Here is a 22,061-nt window from a genome sequence, read left to right as displayed (position 1 = left end):
AAGATAACCTCAGGAAAGGTCTGTTTCATCTGGGTAAAAGGGGAGCACAGCTCAGTTCAGAGGGTTTCTGGGCAAGCCAGCAAAAGGCTCATAGACACAGCACAGATCAGTGGCTGAGGATCCATGGTCCTACCTCAGCAAGCTAGTGGCACGGCAGGCCAGTTGTGAGGCCTCCAACCCCAATGCAGGAGGCAAAGAAATTTGGGACAGTGCACACTGTACCCAGGAGCAGAACTCAACCTTAAAAGACACAAAAGATGCTAAAATATGAATAAGAAACAAAAAAGAACTCTCACCATTGACAATTACTGTGGTGACAGGGAGGATTAAAACAGAAACTCAGAGGAGGACAACAATGATAAAACACCTCCATGTAAAGCCTTAAAGAGGAAGAAGAATTGGTCTTGACACCAAAAACCCCTCTTGGAAGAGCTCAAAAAGGATTTTATAAACCAAATAAGAGAGGTAGAAGAAAAATTGGGAAAATAAATGAGAGTTATGCAAGAAAAAGTCAATAGCTTGGGAAAAGGACAAAAATTGACTGAGGAAAACAACTCATTAAAAAAATGCAATTAGGGGCAGCTAGGTGGCAAAGTGGATAAAGCACTGGCCTTGGATTCAGGAGGACCTGAGTTCAAATCCAGCCTCAGACACTTGACATTAGCTGTGTGACCCTGGGCAAGTCACTTAACCCTCATTGCCCTGCCCCCCCCCCAAAATGCAATTGGTCAAATGGAAAAGGAGGTGCAAAAACTGACTGGGGAAAATAATTCCTTAAGAATCAGAATTGGGCAGACAGAAACTAATGACTCAATGAGACAACAGGAAGAACTAAAGCAGAATCAAAAAATATATAAAAGTTGAAGAAAACATAAAATACCTCTTCAGAAAAACAACAGACATGGAAAATAGATCCAAGAGGGACAATATAAGAATAATGGGACTACCTGAGTACCATGATCAAAAAAATAGCCTAGACAGCATATTTCATGACATTATCAAGAACTGCCCCAATGTCTTACAACCAGAGGGAAAAGTAGTCATTGAAAGAATTCACAGATCACCTCCTGAAAGAGACCCCAAAGGGAAAACTCCAAGGAATATCATAGCTAAATTCCAAAATTATCAAGTAAAGGAGAAAATACTGCAAGTAGCCAAAAGAAACAATTTAAATATCAAGGAACAACAATCAGAATTACACAGGATCTGGCAGCTTCAACATTAAAGGATCAGAGGACTTGGAATATGATATTCCAGAGGGCAAAGGAACTGGGATAACAACCAAGAACATACTACCCAGCAAAATTAATCATAATCTTTCAGGGGAAAAGATGGGCATTCAATAAAATAGGGGACTTTAAAACTTTCATAATGAAAAGCCCAGAACTGAACAGAAAATTCAGTATACAAATATGAGACTCAAGAGATGCATGAAAAGGTAAAAAGAGGAGAAAAACCATATTACTCAATACAATTAAAATGTTTGCATCCCTACATGGGAAGAAGATACTTGTAACTCTTGAGAACTGTATCTTTTTTTGTGGGGGGTTGGGGTGGGAAGGGGAGGGCAGGGCAATGAGGGTTAAGTGACTTTCCCAAGAGTCACACAGCTAGTAAGTGTCAAGTGTCTGAGGCCTAATTTGAACTCAGGTCCTCCTGAATCCAGGGCCAGTGCTTTATCTACTGTGCCACCTAGCTGCCTCCTGAGAACAGTATCTTTATTAAGACACATAAGAGGAATACACAGAGATAGAAGGTGTGGATATAAGTTGATTTTGATGTGATGATATTTCTAAAAAACTTAAGGGGTAACAAAAAAAATTATACTGGGAGAAGAGGAAAGGGAAGGCAGAATGGGGTAAATCACATCACATGAAGAGGCACAAAAGACCTATTATAACAGAGAGAAAGAAGGGGGGGAGCATTCTTTTGACCTTACTCTTATCTGATTTGGCTCAAAGAGGGAATAACATACACACTCAATTGGGTATAGAATTTTATCTTAGGGGGCAGCTAGGTGGCATAGTGGATAAAGCACTGGCTCTGGATTCAGGAGGACCTGAGTTCAAATCCAGCCTCAGACACTTGACATACTTACTAGCTGTGTGACCCTGGGCAAGTCACTTAACCCTCATTGCCCTGCAAAAAAAAAAAAGAAAGAAAGAAAGAAAGAAAGAAAGAAAGAAAGAAAGAAAGAAAGAAAGAAAGAAAGAAAGAAAGAAAGAAAAGAAAAAAAGAATTTTATCTTACCCTATACAGAAATAATGGCCCAAGTTCTTTCCATGTCTTTGCTTCCTACTCTTCTAACAGCTTGATAATTGATCCTTCATTATTACCATTGTTTATTTATTTGTTTATTCATTCACTTATTGATTTATTTATCTGGTTTGTTGGTTTGTCTGAGTAGTCTAGTGACAAATGAAAAGGTCCATTTTGACATGTCTTTGGAATTAAAATCAATTTGAGACAAATTGGATCAATGTAATTTTTAAAAAATATTTACTCTATAGAGGTTCAAAGAGCAACATTGATGCAATAACTGCCCAACAACCAAACAAACAGAAGTTGCTTTGGAACAACTCGGGGATAGGGAGGAAGTAGCAATGGGAAATAGTTTTGGAGCATTTGTAAAGGAAACTCCATTACCTCAGGTGTTACCATAGGAACATCAGGGTTGTTTGAGCGGTTAAATACATGTTTTCTGAAGTACAGGGTATCCCCTCTCATCTATTTCCCTATCTCAAACACATTTTTTTCTAGTGTGCACATTAAGAATCTGTAGGCTTGCTTTATATGAAACCACAGCACTAAAATGTGGTTAGCATCTATCAAGATAAAAAGGAAAGGGGGTGGGTAGGGGTGAGGAGACCCATTTATTTTTTCAAAGTTTTTTTCAGCAGGCATATTGTGTCATCAATAAAGAAAAGTCATTTGGAACAATCCAACTGCATCTGAGAAAGAAATATAGCTAGCATTTATATAGTGCCTACTATGTGTCAGGTTCTGTGCTAAGCACTTTACTCAAATGCCTCAAAGAAAAAGTTACCTTGCCTTTCCAAAGCCATTCTCTAAAACTGGCAAAGGAAAAGAGGTGGATATTCAGACAGCAGGGTAAGGGAAGAAAAGAGAGCTCAGGAGGGACAAACCAAGACTATACATACACACACACACACACACACAGAGTCATGGACATACATGTGTGTATATATATATATATATATATACACACACACACACACATATGCATACACATACACACACATATATAATCTATATAGTGACTTACCCAAATTAAGTGACTCACCCAAGGTGACATAGGTAGTAGGATTTGTACCTAGGTCCTCTGACTCCAAAGCTCTTTCCCCTACAGTCCCAAGCTGGGCCTTGAAGCTTTGCCCACCCAACTCTACTCCACTGCCTATCACATTGTCCCTTTCCTCCACTCCATGGAGTTCTCTATCTCCCCCTCAACCCCTGATTTCATACCGACAACTAGTCAATCAACAAGCTTAGCCTTCACTCACTTAGCCCTATGCTAAACTCTGGAAAGTATAAAGAAAAGCAGAAACAGAGTCCCTGTTCTTAACTACAGTAGAAAACAAGGAGAACCCTTTCTAAAAACATACAGTCAGAGGCCAAAGGGAAACTGATTGAAATTTTCAAGAGATGAAAAAAACATTTTGTGGCAGAAAGTTCCATCAAAGGGTATAAGTCGAAAGGCAAAAAGAAGAAAGAAGCACTTACTTTGTAATAAGCACTTTACAATTATTATCTCATTTGATCCTCACAAGAACCCTGGGAGGTGGATGCTATTATCATACCCATTTTACAGATGAAGAAACTGAGGCAAACAGAAGTTACGTGTTAAGCCCAGAGTCACGTGGCTCGGTAAGTATCTGAGGCTGTATTTGAATTTAGTTCTTCCTAACTAAGAACTGTTGCTCTATCCACTGCACCACCCAGCTGCCTTAATTTAATAGGATTAAAGGATGGGCCAGTTTTATTTCTGAGGCAGAAAGAACTGATTTACATCAGCTAACCAAGTTGCTTTAATTCCATTTCTTTCCAAAGATACAAAACAATTTTGAGGATAAGGCTAGTTCAACCAGAGACTATATAAATGAATGCAGCCTGCTGTAAAACAATTGAAGGAAAGGTGAGAAGTGTATTCTCACAGCCAAAGAGGCTCTTCTGATTCAGGAGTTTATTTTCTGGTGATGGATCTTCCTGCTGTCTCAGGAGAAAGGGTTCTATTCCCTTCAGACCCCTTAGAGTACTTCCAGCTGCCCATAGTCTCCCACCAGGAGGACCCACTGAACCATGAATCCATGATTGGTGATTCCAGAATGCTGAGGGAGGGGAAACAGGAGGTTTGGAAGCTATGATCCTCTTGGGAGAACTCAAGGAAGTGAGATGAAAAGAAGCAAAAGGGAGAGGGGAGGGGTGCTCCACCTATGTCCCTCCAGAAAGGCGGGCAAGAAATTGGTTTCTTGGTGTGCTTTTCATTTGAATTGCAATTAATAATATCTAAGATTTATAAAGCACTCACTGTGTCAGGTGCTGTGCTAAGATCTCATTTCATCTTCAAATTATTCAAAAGAGTAGAAGGTCTATCAGGAAGGAAGTGACCGTGGGCATTGTATGAAGGAAACCAGTTGACCTATCCATCCAGTCTTTAAAACCTCCAAAATGGTGTCCACTTGGTCGACTTTGGTTAAAGTTGAACTACTCTGACCCTTTGTTGTCGATGAGCTCTTCCTTCTCCTCTTATATATCATTCTATTTATATGTTGTGTCTCAATAAAATATAAACTTCCCAAGGACAGGGAGTGTTCCATTTTTGTCTTTGTATTCCCAGACCCTAGCATAGAGGCTGGAACAAAATAAATTCTTAACAAATGATTTAGAGAGGAGAGGGAGAGGAAGAAAGGTCACAGTGAACCAACATTCTAAATAAGTAATACTGAGATATGAGATTTAGAGATATATACCTTGGCTGGCTATGGTTATGGCAAGAGAAACCAATCAATCAACATGTATTTATTAAGTATCAGTGATGTGCTAAGCATTAAGGATGCGAGTACAATGCATGGATTAATCTCTTGTCTCACAATGAGCTTACTTTCTAATGACAAGTACATATAAATATATATATATATATGTGTGTGTGTGTGTGTGTGTGTGTATGTATGTATGTATAGCATAAATACAAAGTGAAGAAATGTGTATATATATAGTTATGTGTATGTATATGTGTACACACATAAATACAGACACACAGAGAGAAATTAAATTCAAAGTAGTTTGGTAGGGAAGGTACTAGTTTTCAGTAGATCAATAATAGCTTTATGCAGAAGATGGTACATGAGCTGTCTCTTAAAGGAAGAGCAGGACTGTGAAGTGGAGGTAAGAACAGGGTATATTCCAAGCATTCAGAATGGCCAGAGAAAAGGCATGGAGAAGAAATGGAGTGTCATATGTGGGGAACAGAGAAAAATGAAAGCAATAGGACCATTACTCAGGGTCGTTGGGATGATGATAATGGTTGTTTGAGAGGAAAGGCAGAAATATTTAAATCTGATTTGCATTCTGCTTTCTATACCAAGGTAAGTCATTGAAAAGTGAGGAGAAGGGAAGCAGGAGGCTATAAAGCTGTACAGACCTGGTAGAGCTCACAGAGGAGAAATGGTGAGAAGCAAACGTGAAAAAGAACACCTACCTAGCTACCCTCAAGGAGCTCAAGGGACAAGGACAAAAGGAAACACATCCCATGGCTCTCAAAGAATTGGCCAATGTGATTGAGAAATTGGTCTACATGCTAAAGGATAGTAAAGTGGTCCTGAATTTTCTTTTTTTTTTAAAGGGGGAATGGGGGCAGCTAGGTGGCGCAGTGTATAAAGCACCAGCCCTGGATTTAGGAGGGCCTGAGTTCAAATCCGGCCTCAGACACTTGACACTTACTAGCTGTGTGACCCTGGACAAGTCACTTAACCCCAATTGCCTCACCAAAAAAGGGGGGGCAGAACCATAGGCCAATAAGATTTAGCTTTATTGAATTGATCAGTGATTATTCATTCAGAAAAGAAAGTGGTAACATGATTGGACAAAAATTGATTATGCCAGACCAACTTAATTTCCTTTTTTATTAGGGTTACTACACTGCTAAGTAAGAAAAATGCTCTAGATACTACTTTTCAACAAGGCATTTGATAAAGTCAATGCTAATATCTTGCCATTCTTGGGGCCAAGATGAAAAGCTATGGATGAGCTGATCATTCGGTTGTATGGGCTTAGAGTTGGCCAAATGATTGGGCCTAAAGAATTATATTATAGGTAGCTAAGGGGCACAGGGGATAGAACAGTGGACTTGGAGTCAGGAAGACTGAAGTTTAAATACTGCATCTGACACTGGCTGTGTGACCCTGGGTGAATCATGTATCCACTGCTAGCCTCCATTTCCTCACCCACAAAGTGGGGATAATAATAGCACCTACCACCTATGGTTGTTGCAAGGATCAAATGAGATATTTGTGAAGTACTTTGCAAACCTTAAATTGCTATATAAATGCTGGTTATTTATTACTAAACTCTTCTTCCCTATCTTCTTTTTGTTTTTTAATAAATTTTAATAACTTTTGTTTTTTACATCATATCCACTCTCCATTGCAAACTTCCACTTTGTGCTTCCAGAATGCTATCACTTATAACAAAACATTTAAAAAGGTAAAAAGTAGTTTAGTTATTCAAATTTAAAAGCAACCCCAAAAGTTTGATATTGTATGCAATGTTCCACAGCCATCCAAAGGGCAGCTTTTATTCTTTGGAAAATGTGATGTTCCTTGATTCACATCCATATAGCACCACAGAGAGAATATTAGTGTGGAAAAGGAGAATTTTTGTGTCATGAAGCATCTTGGAATCAATGTAGGTGCTATGTTCAATTTCCCAAATACAACCCAGGCAAGCCACTCTCTTCAGATTTGGTCAGCATGTTGGTTTTGCTTAGAATGCCTATTGATTTACAATTGAAAAGGAAGTCAAGATATTTATAGAGAAAGAACAATTTATAGTATAAGAACAACAATTTAAAAATAAACAACTTTGAAATACTTGACAATCCTGCTCAAAAATGACCAACCATAATTCCAGAGGATCTGTGATGTAGAATGCTATTCACCTCCTGACAGAGATATGATGACCTCAAGGTGAAGAATGTGATATTTCTGGACATGACTAATATAGGAATTCATTTGGCTTCACTATGCATATTCATTACAAGAGCTTTGTTTTTCTTTATTTTTTTAGTAGAGGGAGAAGATGGGAGAAAGAGAAAATAAATGCTTGTTCATTGAAAAAAAAGAAAATTTAATTTAAAAAGTAAAAGAAAAAATGAGCCCTCATGTATTATTGTATGAGCTCTGCTGCAGTCACAAATATCAGAGTGAGAGGGTAGCAGTGTAATTGGAAATTCAATTCAACAAACATTTATTAAGGACTTCCTTTGTTCAAGGCACCACCATGAGCACTGGCAACCCCTTAGGGGTTTACAGTCTTACAGGGGAGTGGGACAAATATACAAATAATAAAGTTATTCAGGGAAATGAGCTAAATGTAGATTAGATTATCTGGGCAAAGGGGTATAGGAAATTTGAGATGGGAGAGATCATGTTGATCCAAGGTAGGCAGGAAAGCCTTCATCTAGGAAATGGCACCCAAAATCACACTCTAAAGGAAGGGTCATTAACATTTGGAGATAAAAGATTGAAGTGGTATGGGGGGAGTCTTTTCAAGGTATGAAGGAGAAAGTGAGCAAGAACATGGAGACAGAAAGAATAGAGAGTAGCTAAGGTTGGCTATAATTTGGGATAGATGAAGGGAAGTCATGCCTTTCAAAGATCTCAAACTGGATGCCAGTAAACATCTTAAACTCATTATGTCCAGAACAGAATTCATTATGCCCCCCCAACCCATCCCCATCCCCCACATTCCCTATTACTGGAGAGAGCAATGGCATCCTCCCAGTGCCTCGGGCTTGAAACCTAGGAAACATCCTCGAGTCTTCACTGTCTCTGATTCCTCCATATCCAAGCTGTTGCCATGGCTTACTGATTTCATCCTTGCAACATCTTTTATATATGCTCCATTCTCCCCTCCATCACTGCCACCACTCTGGTGCAGGCTCTCCTTACCTCACTCCTTCATTACTGCAATAACTTGGTGGTGGGTCTGCCTGCCTCTAGTCCCTCCCCACTTTAATCCAGTCTTCATTTAGACAGTGAAGTAATTTTCCCAAAAAGCTCAGGTCTGATCATGTCATTCCACACTAGTGGCTTCCTATGGCTTCTGGGATCAAATACAAAATGTCCTATTTGGCAGTAAGAGCCATTCAAAACCTTTCTAGTCATCTTAGACCTTACTCCTCAATAAGTATTCTTCAGTCCACTGACACTGGTCTCCTAGATGTTCCACCAATAAGAAACTCCATCTCTCAGCTCTGGGCATTTCTTCTGGCTGGTCCCCAAGGCTGTGATACTCTCCCTCCTCCACTCTCATTATTCACCTCCCTGGCTTCCTTAAAAACCCACCTTCAAAGAGAAGCCTTTACTAATCCTTCTTAATTCCAGTGTTTTCCCTCTTTTTAATTATTCCCTATTTATCCTGTATAAAGCTTGCGTGGTATATATTTATTTACATGTTCTCTCCACTACTTGATCGTAAGCTCCTTGAGGGCAGGGAATATATTTTGCCTCTTTTTCTATCCCCAGACTTAGCACAGTGCCTGGCATATAGTAGGCACTTAAGAAATGTTTATTGATTGCTTGAAGTCATATGAGACTCCCCTACCTGTCTTGTCCATATTGTCCATAGGCTACAGCCTGGTTGTGGAGCATTTTGGTGCTATTCATCTGGCAGACTTCTGAAAGTTTTCAAGCAAGTTCAATAGGAAAATAGTTTCAACATTTGCATGGATATTGGATTGGAGAGAGTACAGACTGGAATCAGGGACTTTTAAGAGGTTATTATAAGGGGCAGCTAGGTGGTGCAGTGGATAAAGCACCAGCCCTGGATTCAGAAGGACCTGAGTTCAAATCCAGCCTCAGACACTTGACACTTACTAGCTGTGTGACCGTGGGCAAGTCATGTAACCCTCTTTGCCCCACAAAAAAAGAAAAGAAAAAGAAAAAAAGGCTATTATAGCATTATAACTCTCTGGGCAATAAGAGGTTAGAATCCAAATTATGGTCACTGAGGTGGTAGTGGAGAGGAGGGACTCAATGCCAAGATAGAAAGGGCAAACTTCTGATTGGGTGTATAGAGAAAGAGAGGGCATAAAATCAGAGGCAATTCAGTTAAATACTAGGATACTCAATTCAACTCAATAAGCCTTTACTAAGTGCTTTCTGTGTTCCAAGCACTAATAGGCACCAGGGATGCAAAGATAAATATGAAAATAGTCCTTTCCCTCAAGGAACCTACATTTTATTGGAGGAAAAGAACGTGTACATGGAAAGCTAGATTCAAAAATATACATAACATAAAGGTGATTCCATTGAAAAATATGTAATAAGTTAGCAAGTGGGACAAGTTTAAAAGAGGAAATGATGAGTATAATTTGGGGCACATTGAAGAATTTTGTTAGAAGTGCCTCTGGTCATTTAAGTACTAGTTTAAAAAATGTAATTTTAAAGTGAACTACTCTTGCTAATCAATCAATCATCACTTATCAAGCTCTTTTTGCCAGACATTATGCTAGAATGGTTTCCCCCAATAGAATGTTAGCTTCTTAAGATAAAGGATTATTTCTTTTGTGTCTTTGTAACCCCAGTATCTAACACAACATTTCTACATGCTCTGTCACTCCTCCCCACAAAAAGATTACATTTTATGTTCAATGGGGTGTGTGTGTATGTATACACACACATATATGCACATGTACATATGTGTGCTATATGTGTATATGTGTATATGTGTGTGTACATATGCATGTACACATTTTTTGCTTAGAACCCAAATTTACCATATATTTACTGTGTGAGTAGAAAAGTATATGTCATAAGCAAAATATTCTGTTTGGCTGTTTGTACCTGGTCTGATTAGCATCGGTGCTTTTTCAGAGAACATAGTACTCACTTAAGCACGAAGGGCTAATTGATTCATATGTCAGTGTCTCATTTGATCCGTGAAATGTGGCTGCTCCCTTCAGAAGTGCAGATCACAACTCATCCTGAATGAATAAGTAAATGAAAAAAGTCATTTATTAAACTTTACTTTGTGCCAGGTACTATGCTAAGCACCTATCATTCAAGTACAAAAATTAGATAATTCCTGCCCTCTGAGAGTTTATAATCTAATGGGAGGAGACAGAATATACAGGAGCTTGGTGATCAGGGAAAAAGGGGGAGGGTAGAAGGACCCACTAGATGCTGCAGGTCAGAAAATGATTAGGTTAAAAGAACATGGTAAGTTCTGAAGTGTGCTAAATGTAGTGAAGTTTCATCAATTAGGTTAGCTCAGCCTCTGGGTGGACATTCCAAAATCTCTCCAGCCCAATTTCTCTAGGGATCCTGTAGGAGGGTAGAAACTGTAATTCTTATGCAGTCTTTTCATAAATCCTCTTTAGATCTATCTAAGATACTAGAATTGGTGAAGGACCTGACCACTTACTCTCCTTGGCTCTTGCTACAGAAACAGTTCACCTCCTTTTCCAATCCCAATCACACATTTCCCAGATTTTTGATTTATGTCACTTCTTGCATGTAAACCACCATTGGTAATATGCTGCAACCTGCTTAAATCCAAGATATGGCCTACTCATAACTCTGATACTTTAAGATCATTATGTTTCATGATTCCCAGACATGTAGCATCACCAGAATAATGTCACTGTTAAAAATATATTTTGCGGGGCAGCTAGATGGCGCAGTGGATAGAGCACCGGCCCTGGAGTCAGGAGTACCTGAGTTCAAATCCGACCTCAGACACTTAATACTTACTAGCTGTGTGACCCTAGGCAAGTCACTTAACCCCAATTGCTTCACTAAAAAAAATATATATATATATATATATATATATTTTGCATCAGAGAACAATCCAGGATCTTCAAGAGTGCCATGAAGCTTTCTAAATACAACCTGCCCCCTTCTTCCCAGTTCAATTCCCAGCTTGCTGTCTATCTATAATGCCTGTTCTAAATATATGTACTGTTGGACCAAGTCATTGAGCTTGCTCATCCAACTAAATGTTATAGTCTGGGAAATAGGCATTCTTCATTCATTCATTATTTTTAGTGCATTTGATTCATCAGAGTCATTTTGTACCCATTCCTTCAAACTGAACCTTTGTCAAAGAAACACATATGAGCTAAAATATCTGGTGTATAGACTGTGTCTGGCAATTTATACAATGTCTTGGCCTACTGGCCTCCCATTTTTCTGCCATGAGTTATGTATCATTGTTTCTTCCCCAAGATCTTCATTGATTTCCCCCTCTATTACTCAGAATTCAACTTTATTTTAGAGATTTTTAAAATTTTTATTGTTATTGTCATTATTTATACCATTCTCTTGGTTCTGCTTACTGTACTCTGTATCAATTCATACAAATCTTCCCATGTTTCTCTGAATTTTTCATATTAGTCATTTCTTTTTTTTTTTCTTCTTTTCTTTTTTTTTTTTTTCCTGTGAGGCAATTGGGGTTAAGTGACTTGCCCAGGGTCACACAGCCAGTAAGTGGTAAGTGTTTGAGGCTGTATTTGAACTCAGGTCCTCCTGACTCCAGGGCCGGCGCTCTATCCACTGCACCATCTAGCTGCCCCATATTAGTCATTTCTTAATGCACAATAATACTTTATTACATTCATACACCAGTCTTTTTCAACTATTCCTCATTTTTATGGCTAATATGGAAATATGTGGGCACCCACTTGTTTCCAGTTCTTTGCTATCACAAGAGTGCTACAATAAATATTTTGTTGTATAGGGGATCTTTTTCTCTATTTGTGGCTCCCTTTGGACATAAATATATATTTTTGTAGGTACATATGTATGTATGTATGCATGTAGTATATTCAAGTACTGGGATTGCTGGGAGTAAGGGGAGGAAAATTCAGTCATTCATTGTACATAATTCCCCAAAGAAATCAGAACAACTAAACCGCTAACAGTACCTCAGTAGGCCTGGCTCCCATAATCCTTCCAACATTGACATATTCTCAGATTTTGTCATCTTTGCCAATTTGTGCTGACTGAGATGAAACAGCCTTTTAAATTACATTTCTCTTATTAGTGATTTGGAACATTTTTTATGGAATCATTTCTAGCTTGTAAATCTTTTGAAAACTTCGTATCCAATTGGGTTTTTCCTGTGTGCATTGTAAAGCTATTTCCTTTAAGAGAATAGGGGTCCCATTGAAGAGGCTGATGCAATCAGCAAAATCATCTGTAAATAGGAGAATTTATAGCTATCGCCACTCATGTGGAAGGCCTCTTTCATTTGAACTCTGCATGGGACCCCATATACATCTTTTGGAAGACTTTTGCCTGTGATAATGAAAAGGGGGAAAGATATTTCAGAAATTAAATATATCCATCCCCTTAACAAATTCAACTTCTGTTACATCTATTTGAGAAAGTAAAATCAATCTAACATCTGAAACAAAGAAGAGTAGTGGTAATGATTTCAAGAAATTATAGAAAGAAAACTCTCTAATGATAAAATAGTGCTGCTAATAACAGATATATAATTATAGTATAATTTGAAAAGTGGACTAGATGTGTTACTACTGTATAAGTCTTCCACTGAATAAGAACTTAGGAGAGCCACTGTCTTCTATTAAGTGTTTATGTATATGGATAGATAGATAGATTATTTATTTAATATACTTTTCTTTTTAAATTTTTAATTCCGAATTTGCTCTCTGCCTCCCACCTCCTCCTCCTCTACCCACTGAAAAGGTAAGCAATATGATATCAATTATACATGAAAACTCACACAAAATATATTTCCATATTAGCCATATTATTTTTTTTAAGCACAAAAAAGAGAAAGAGAAAACTATACTTCAGTTTGCATTCAGAGTTCATCAGTCTTCTCTCTGGAGATGGATAGCATTTTTTCATCATAAATTTTTTGGAATTGACTTGGATTATTGTATTCCTCAAAGTAGCCAAGTCTCTCACAGTTGATCATCATTACAACATTACTGTTATTGCATCCAATGATCTCCCAGTTCTTCTCACTTCACTTTGCATCAGTTCATATAGGCTTTGCCATGTTTTTCTGGAAACACCCCCCTCATCATTTCCCAAAGTGCAATAGTATTCCATCACAATCATTTTCCACAACTTGTTCAGTCATTCCCAAATGATGATCATACCCTCATTTTCCAATTCTTTGCCATCATAAAAAAAAGAGTTCCTATAAATATTTTTGTATATATGGGTCCTTTCCCCTTTTCTTTTATGTCTTTGGGATACATACCTAGTAGTGGTATTGCTGGGTCAAAAGGTATGCACAACTTTATAGTCCTTTGGACATAATTCCAAATTGTTCTCCAAAATGGTTGGCCCAGTTCACAACTCTACCAATAGTGTATTAGTGTTATTATTTTTCCATATCCCTTCCATTTCTTATTTTCCTTTTCTGTCATGTTAGCTAATCTGATGAATGTGAGATAGTATCATAGTTTTTTAATCTGTACTTCTCTAATCAATAGTGATTTAGAACATGTTTTCACATGGCTATAGATAGTTTGATATCTGCTTCTGAAAACTGCCTGATAATTTCTTAATTGGGGAATGGTTCTTGTTTTTATAAATTTGACTCAGTTCTCTATTTGAAAAATGAGGCTTTTATCAGGGGAACTTGTTATATAATTTTTATATTACTTCACTATCTATGGTGCCTTTTAGTAAAATGTAGTTTCCCTGATTATCTCTTTTAATTAAGTCTATTTTTGCTTTTGTTTTGACTGAGATCATGATTACTACACCTGCCTTTTTTAAAAAGTTCATCTGAAGCATATTAGATTCTGTTTCAACCCTTTATTTTAACTCTGTGTGCATGTGTTTCTGTTTCAAGTGTGTCATTTATAAACAACATATTGTTGGATTCTGATTTTGAATCGATCCTGCTATCTGCTTTCATTTTATGAGTGAACTCATCCATTCACCTTCACAGTTATGAAGTGTATTTCCTTGCATCTCATTTTCTTCTGTTTCTTTTTCTCTCTGTTTTTATCCTGTCCCTCTTCAAAAGCCTATTTTGCTTCTAACCACTGCTTCCCTTAATCTTTCCTCCCTTTTATCATCATTCCATCTAATTCTCTCATCTCCTTCCCCTCCTATTTTCCTATTGAATAAGTTGCATTTCTATACATAACTACAATAATATAAATGGAAAGAACAACCCCAAAACAAAGAAAACAATGTTGTAAAATTATAAAGAAGATTATCCTAAAAGAAAAAAAAATACAAGAAGATACTTTCCCCTCCTCTTTTGGCAGAATGGAGTCCATGGATGTAGAATATTGTATATAATAATATATTTTTTCCTATTTATTGGTCAGTTTTGATGATTTTTTCTCTCATTCCTTTAAAAAAAGTATTTATCTTAAGGAATGCCTGGGAGGGGAAAAAAGGAATGAAAGAAATGCAGGTGGTATTTTAAAAGATAGCAATAGAATATTTTTAAAGAGTCATTTCTATTGTTTACCACAGTGAAAAAAAAAAACATGGAGATGACAAAAAAAACTGTCATCACCAGCCATTAATAACTTAGCATGAATTAGTTTACCAAATTAGCTAGCAGAAATTGTAACTATGAAGAAATAGGGTATAAGTTCTATTGGATCAACTAGGAAAGAAAAAAGTCTAGAGCATAAAGTGATGTCAGGAAGGTTAGACCCAGTGGAGTGTGACAGGAAAGTCTGACCCAGCAAGTAGGCAGCATGTGGCCACTGGTCACCAAGGGTGAAGTACATAAAAATCAGAAGTGTACAGAATAAAATAGAGAGGCACTGATGACATTTGCACAAGGGCTAGCCTAAGCAGGAAATGGGGGTTGGTTCTTGCTCTGTTTTCACCTTATTTATTTTAGGGAACAGGCCATTTTTGCCCTTTTGATTTTTCCTGCTCATTGGATCATGTTTGCCTATTCATTCAAGAATGCTTCATTTCCTTTCAATAAATGTTTTTTGCCTACCTGGCATTTTTTCACCTCCTGCTTCATGTCTTACTAATCACAATTAATGGTTATCGACTAAGTGTGACAGCTTCCATGTCGGCATAGACTTAATGTCTAAATCTATATGGATTTATGTCAGCTCAGATCCAAGCCATATTTTAACATAAATCTTTATAGTTTGGTATAAGAACAATCATCACTATCAGAACTTGAACTTAAATTTTTTAATATTTTAATACATCATAATGCACTTCCAGAAGTAGGCTCGCCAACCCCCTAACTCCACATCAATTGGCACCTGATAAAGTCCCCTAAACATGCTCTGAGGATTGGACCCCCACTGGCTGGTTCCCCCTAACTCCTTCAAGTTAAACATATATTAACTTGTCTGCATTGTTGATAATCGCGTTAGAAGGAAGCAAAATTGACTAGAAGTCACTTGTAAGTCCCTTCTTAGTCACTAAGGAAATATGAGATATGGAAATAACAACATTCCATATGCAGATGAAATTTGGGTTTGAGTTTGTGTCAGTGAATTAATGTCCTTATAGTGTTACAGTTATTTTTATTGTTGTTTTTTTTTTTTTTTTTAGTGAGGCAATTGGGGTTAAGTGACTTGCCAGGGTCACACAGCTAGTAAGTGTTAAGTGTCTGAGGCCAGATTTGAACTCAGGTACTCCTGACTCCAGGGCTGGTGCTTTATCCACTGCACCACCTAGCTGCCCCGTTACAGTTATTTTTAGCCAAATTCTTCTTATTTAAGAATGAAAGTAGGGGCAGCTAGGTGGCACAGTAGATAAAGCACCGGGACCTGGATTCAGGAGGACCTGAGTTCAAAACTGGCCTGACACTTGACACTTACTAGCTGTGTGACCCTGGGCAAGAAACTTAACACTCATTGCCCCACACACAAAAAAAAGAAAGAATGAATGAATGAATGAAAGTATCACAGTTGGAAGTGGCCTTCAAGATTATCAAGTCCAATTTCCTACATAATGAATGAATTTGCTATGTTCCGCCCCTGAGAGATGGTAAGATCATAGATTTAGAGTTGTAAGGCAACTTGGGGGATCACCAAGTCCAGCTCCCTCATTTTACAGATGAGAAAAGTGAGACACAGAAGTGTTTAGTCATTTGCCTAAGGTAATACACCTAGCAAGTGTCTCAGAAGGGATTTATACTTGGGTTTTCCTGACTCCAAATCCGGTGCTCTCTCCATTGTGCTGCTGCCCAGGTGGTCACTAGATTCTGACTAGATTCAGGATATAAATATAAGTACCCCATCCTTTTTTTTTTTTTAAAGTGAAGCAATTGGGGTTAAGTGACTTGCCCAGGGTCACACAGCTAGTAAATGTTAAGTGTCTGAGGCCGGATCTGAACCCAGGTACTCCTGACTCCAGGGCAGGTGTTCTATCCACTGTGCCACCTAGCTGCACCATACCCAATACTTATAATTGTGGGTAGCTCACTACTTTTCAAGGCAGTTTCTTCCACTGTGGAATAGCTCTTACTGCTAGAAAGTTCTTTCTATACTGAGAAAAAATCTACCTCAGTATAATTTTTACCACAGCATTCCCATAGTTTTATCTATACCCTGTGGCCCACAAAATAAAGCTGCATCCCTTTGACGTGATTCTTCAATACCTCAATGAATCTATGAGAATTTCCTCCAAAAATATAGATTGTACCCTATCCCTACCTGCCCATCCTGAGCGATTTTTGTCTATGCCTTCCCCTAAGTTCATCACAGGAAGTCCCAACATAAAAGGGGCCTTCCTTGAGCTCTCTTGGCACCAATGGAACATGCTAACTACCCTTCATATTTTTTTTTCTTTTTTAGGGGCAGTGGGGGTTAAGTGACTTGCCCAAGGTCACACAGCTAGTAAGTGTCAAGTGTCTGAGGCCGGATTTGAACTCAGGAACTCCTGAATCCAGGGCCGGTGCTTTATCCACTGTGCCAACTAGCCGCCCCCTTCATATTTATTTTTAAATTATAACATTCCCTCTCAGTTTCCTCTTCTATGTGTTAACCATCCCCAGCTCCTACAATTTTTCAACACAGGTTATTGCTTCCAAACTCTTAACCATTCTATTTATATTCATCTGTTAGTCTTCCTATTAAAATGTGGCACTAAAATACTAATACCAATCTGAAAAGGTTACTTCTATAAATATAGCTGAAGAATGTGCTTCCTAGATCTCACATCAAAAGATTGGTTTCTGCGGGGTGGCTAGGTGGCGCAGTGGATAAAGCACAGGCCCTGGATTCAGGAGTACCTGAGTTCAAATTTGGCCTCAGACACTTGACACTTACTAGCTGTGTGACCTTGGGCAAGTCACTTAACCTCCATTGCCCCGCAAAAAAAAAAAAAAAAAAAAAAAGATTGGCTTCTGCGCACTAGCTATTTCCACCCTAACGTTATTTTGTGATATAAGTTTTTGTATTTCTTTTCTTATTTGTTTTTTGCCTAAAGGAAAGAGTCCCAAACAGTCTTCTATTTACAATATATCTTGGGCAGGCTGTCCTCTCATTAACTTCATTTGCTTTCTAATGATGAAATAGTAAGTTGTTTGTAGTTTATTCAAATGTGCAAAATATGTTTGCAAGTGCAAAATGAAATCAACACATATTTAAATGTGTTAACAAGAACATAAAAAATGAACCTTAAAAGAATATCATAAGAAGTTTCTCTCTTCTATATTTTAGTCAGTTAAGCAACTTTATCCTAGGTTGGATGTCCTCCAACCCTTCCACCACAAATCCTTTAAGATTATTCTTTATGTTTTCTATAAAAGGCAAAATAACAAAAAGTCTATGGGAACCTTAAACTCGTATAAATGCTATCATTTACAATGGCAATGATAATGTTGGTGGCGGTGGTGATGCTAGAGACTTTCTGTTTCTCTGGTACTGTCCATCTGTTCTTCACTTTGGCTGCATGGACAACCAACTTATCTCATTTTCCAGTCATGCATGTCTTTTATACCACTTTATACATACAAATAACCTTAACTAATATGTGGAGAATACTTTTACACCCTTCTTCTCATTCCATCTTTCCATTATCTTTTAGTTCACCCATAAATTTATTACTTCTGAGATGATTATGTTCTATGACTCAGAAATATACAGTTTTACCAGTAAAATATTGCTTATTTATAAAGTGAGAAGTTTGGGATCATTGGACATAATAGGCAACTTCACAGATGGTGATGACAACAGATTGCCTGTTCATCTGCAATTCTGGTCCCTGATCAATGTCTATCTGCAGTACCTGTCAAAAGCAAAGCTACAAGGGGGGTGGAGGTGGTAGAGTTATGTAGGTATAAATATAGGAATAGATGAACGGATAGATAGATAGATAGATAGATAGATAGATAGATAGATAGATAGATAGATAGATAGATAGATAGATAGATAGATAGGGATATAGATGTAGATACAAATATGTAGATATAGTTATAGATGTGGATATAACAATAACAATCGCTTGCATTTCTATAACATATTAAGTTTCACAAAGTGCTTAAATTGCTTTATCTCATTTGATCCTCACAACAATCCTGGGAGGTAGATGTTATAATTATGTTCATTTAGAGAAGAAATTGAGGCTGAACAAGGTTAAAGTGATAGGCCAATGTTTATATAACTAGTAAGTATCTGTGGGATTTGAACCAGATCTTACTGACAAGTATTCTGTCACTCTGTGCACTGATCTGTCTGTCTGTCTAGCTAGCTAGCTAGCTAGTAAGCAAGCTAGCTACCCATCCATTTATTGATTGATCTATTAACTATCTTTCTCTCTATTTATTTATGTACATAGAGATAGAAAACCCTAAATCTATATGTATGTCTATATCATCTATCTCTCATCATAGATGTGTACATGGGTGAGCTAGAGATAGATGATATAGGTATAGATATAGGGAGATATAGAGATGATATATATATATTAATATACATATATAGATGATATAGGTAAGATATGGATGTGGTTGTGGATAGATAACAGAGGAAGTTCAGTATAATAAATAGGCAGCCAGCCCTGCAGCCAGGATGTTATAAGTTCAAGTCCTGCTTGTGACATATACTGGTTGTGTGACCCTGGGAAAGTTACTGAACCTCTCAGTCATCTAGGCAACTCTCTGAGGCTCTAAGTTGTAGATAAGGTGCTAGTCTTCACTGAAAAAGAGTTTCTCATTTAGTAGTTCCCTATGCTAATGTACAATTACCTATATTAATGTCTAGTTCCTATCCCTAACTCATAAATATACCTATATGTGATGAAATAATGAGATTTAGCAGATACTCAAAGACCCACCTGGAGATTAATCTAGACTGGTTGAATCAAGTGAGAGTGATTAACTGCTGATTATCCTACTTCAGGTTAACTGGATTGTAATCACACCTTGAGAACACCTTCAGAATCAATGGATGTGGATGATGCCAACCAATCAGCTTGAAGCAGTGTGTAAAGACCACCTCTGTTCCAGACCTATGAAAAGCTTCCACAATAAGTTTGCTGGAGAGAGTTCGTGATTGAAGCAGGCTTGTGGCAGAGGACTTGAGGAAGAACCAGACCAGGCTGGAACTCTAGGCTAAATAGGCTTTTTTCTTAACTTTCTGAACTCCATGGGAATATCTGTATGCTTTAATAAATGTTTAATGCCCAAGGACTGGTGCTAAAGCTTCTAATTTAAGGCGACCACAATTTAGATTTTAAACATCACATATATTAGAGAATGGCAATAGTCAATAAAGTAGTAATAATGATAACAACAGCAACCAACATTTGTATAGTGCTTTAAGGTTTGCAAAGCACAGTTTACATGTCCTCTTTGATCATGTGATACAGAAAATTAGACCAATAGGAGTTAGAAAAAAGAGAGATGACATGTAAAGAATGACTCAAAATTACTCTTTTAAGGAACATGAACTAATCTAAAAAAAAACTTTTGGAAACTAGGCCAAAAGTTTAAGAGGGTCAGTTAATCTAACACTAAGGAGAGTGTATGAATAGAAAAGAAATATTCTTCATATGTGAGGTATCTATTTACTTTCAAGACTTTGAAAAATGAAATAATAGTAATCTATGTTTATATTTATAATTATACCTCCATCTACATCTGTCTATACCTCTGTCTTTATGTTCATTTAGGTCAATGCCTATATCTAAATCTTTAGCTATGTCTATATACTAATGACCCAACTCAATTTGCCTGCGTGAAATGTAATTTTTATCCACTTTGTTTTCCCCTGTGGATGGATATGCTATCAGCTCTTTCAAACAAACATGGATCTCATCGAATAGGCCTTTTGGTCTTCCAGATTATGCAATCAACATAAGGTCATCCGGAAGCCAAGAAATCCACATCAACAAGGAATGCATCTACTTGGCCTCTTGCCGGACATTCTCCATGGCACTATTGAGAACCTTAGACAAGAAGGACTAAAGCCTTTATTCACCCTTATTCTCAGAATTTGTTCAACGAGGTCATTATGTTTAAATCTGTTACAGAATCTTTTATGATCTCAACACATTTAGAAAATACTTCAAGGAGAGCCTGAAATCCTATATTTTGTCTGACCAGCTCAATGTGTGGGGTTTTCTTAATGGACAAACAAGAAGTATATTATATTTAAAAAGGGATATAGATATAATAGTGCTGGTAAGCTGAGAATTTCCATGGTCTGAAGTGAAAGTGAGATCTGTTGAATTCCAAATTACTTTTTTAAGGGACACCAACTAGTCTAAAAACGGTTTTGGAAACCACCAAATGCTAAGAAGGATAAGTTAATTCTCTACTCTGTCTCTCCTAAGCAAATTTCATGGAACTTCTATGTCAAAGTTAGTCTTCTGGGTAGAAAGAGTATCTACCTTTTCATTGTAAATCAAGACTGTGAAAAGGAAATGGAAGCAGTCATAACTGACTTTGTCTCATGACATGAACTTTGTCTCAAAATGATCAGGTTCCTTAATGATCTGTGATTGTTCTAAAAACCATGTTTCCAGTCATTGGGCATCCCTTTTCTTCACATTCTTATAACCTAAATCATGATAGCTTTCACTAATTACTGCTAAAAAAAATCATTTTTATTTACCGTTCAGACTTCTAGGTGTGAATTTTGAAGATGTTGGGAAGATTAATTAGGCATAAAGTAAATGATAGCACATTGTATTATAATTTAATTAATCTCCCTTCACATATTCCAGTTGTTGGTTTTGAACTAATTTTGATTTATTAAACTTAGAATTGCAACATAACCAAGAGCAGTGTAGGGGCCATCCAACATATTAGTGGGCCATGAAAAAAAAGTCCTTGAGGGTCTTCAGACATAATTCTGTGAAAGAATTGAAATTTACTTTTTGAAGCATTCTCACAAGAACAAATGTAATCTTTTTAGTTATTAACATCACAATGCAACAACCTCATTATTTTTACTTGGAAATCATTGCTGAGTTTTTTCATCTTTACAAGGAATCTCATAGGCCTGGGTCTCTAATAAGCAGCTTATCCTGTATGTTAATTTTCAAGATGCTTCTAAAAAAAAAAAAAGCTGTCTACTTCTGATAAACCCAGTACTTTAATAACATGTTCTCTGAATTAATTCTATAAATGTGGTACTAAAAGTTCAGCCTTGTGATCTGGATTGTTTAATTAGCTAGCAGCTGCACTGCTTGGATAACATTCCTGGTCCACAATGCAGCCTCTTTTTTTTTGGGGGGGGGGGGTAATGGTTGGGGTAGATTCTTTATTTTGTCCCTGCATCAGGGTTCAGTGGTCATTTCAAATTCTTAAGAAAATATTCTCCTAGGTGTTTTGAAGAATGACCACATTTTATTGGTTGACCATTTCTCCAATGCAAAAGATAGATC

This window comes from Dromiciops gliroides, chromosome 5, assembly GCF_019393635.1.
Source record: "Dromiciops gliroides isolate mDroGli1 chromosome 5, mDroGli1.pri, whole genome shotgun sequence".
NCBI classification, from domain to species: domain Eukaryota; kingdom Metazoa; phylum Chordata; class Mammalia; order Microbiotheria; family Microbiotheriidae; genus Dromiciops; species Dromiciops gliroides.
The sequence above is the reverse complement of the archived record's forward strand: the minus strand, read 5'-3'. Positions refer to the sequence as shown.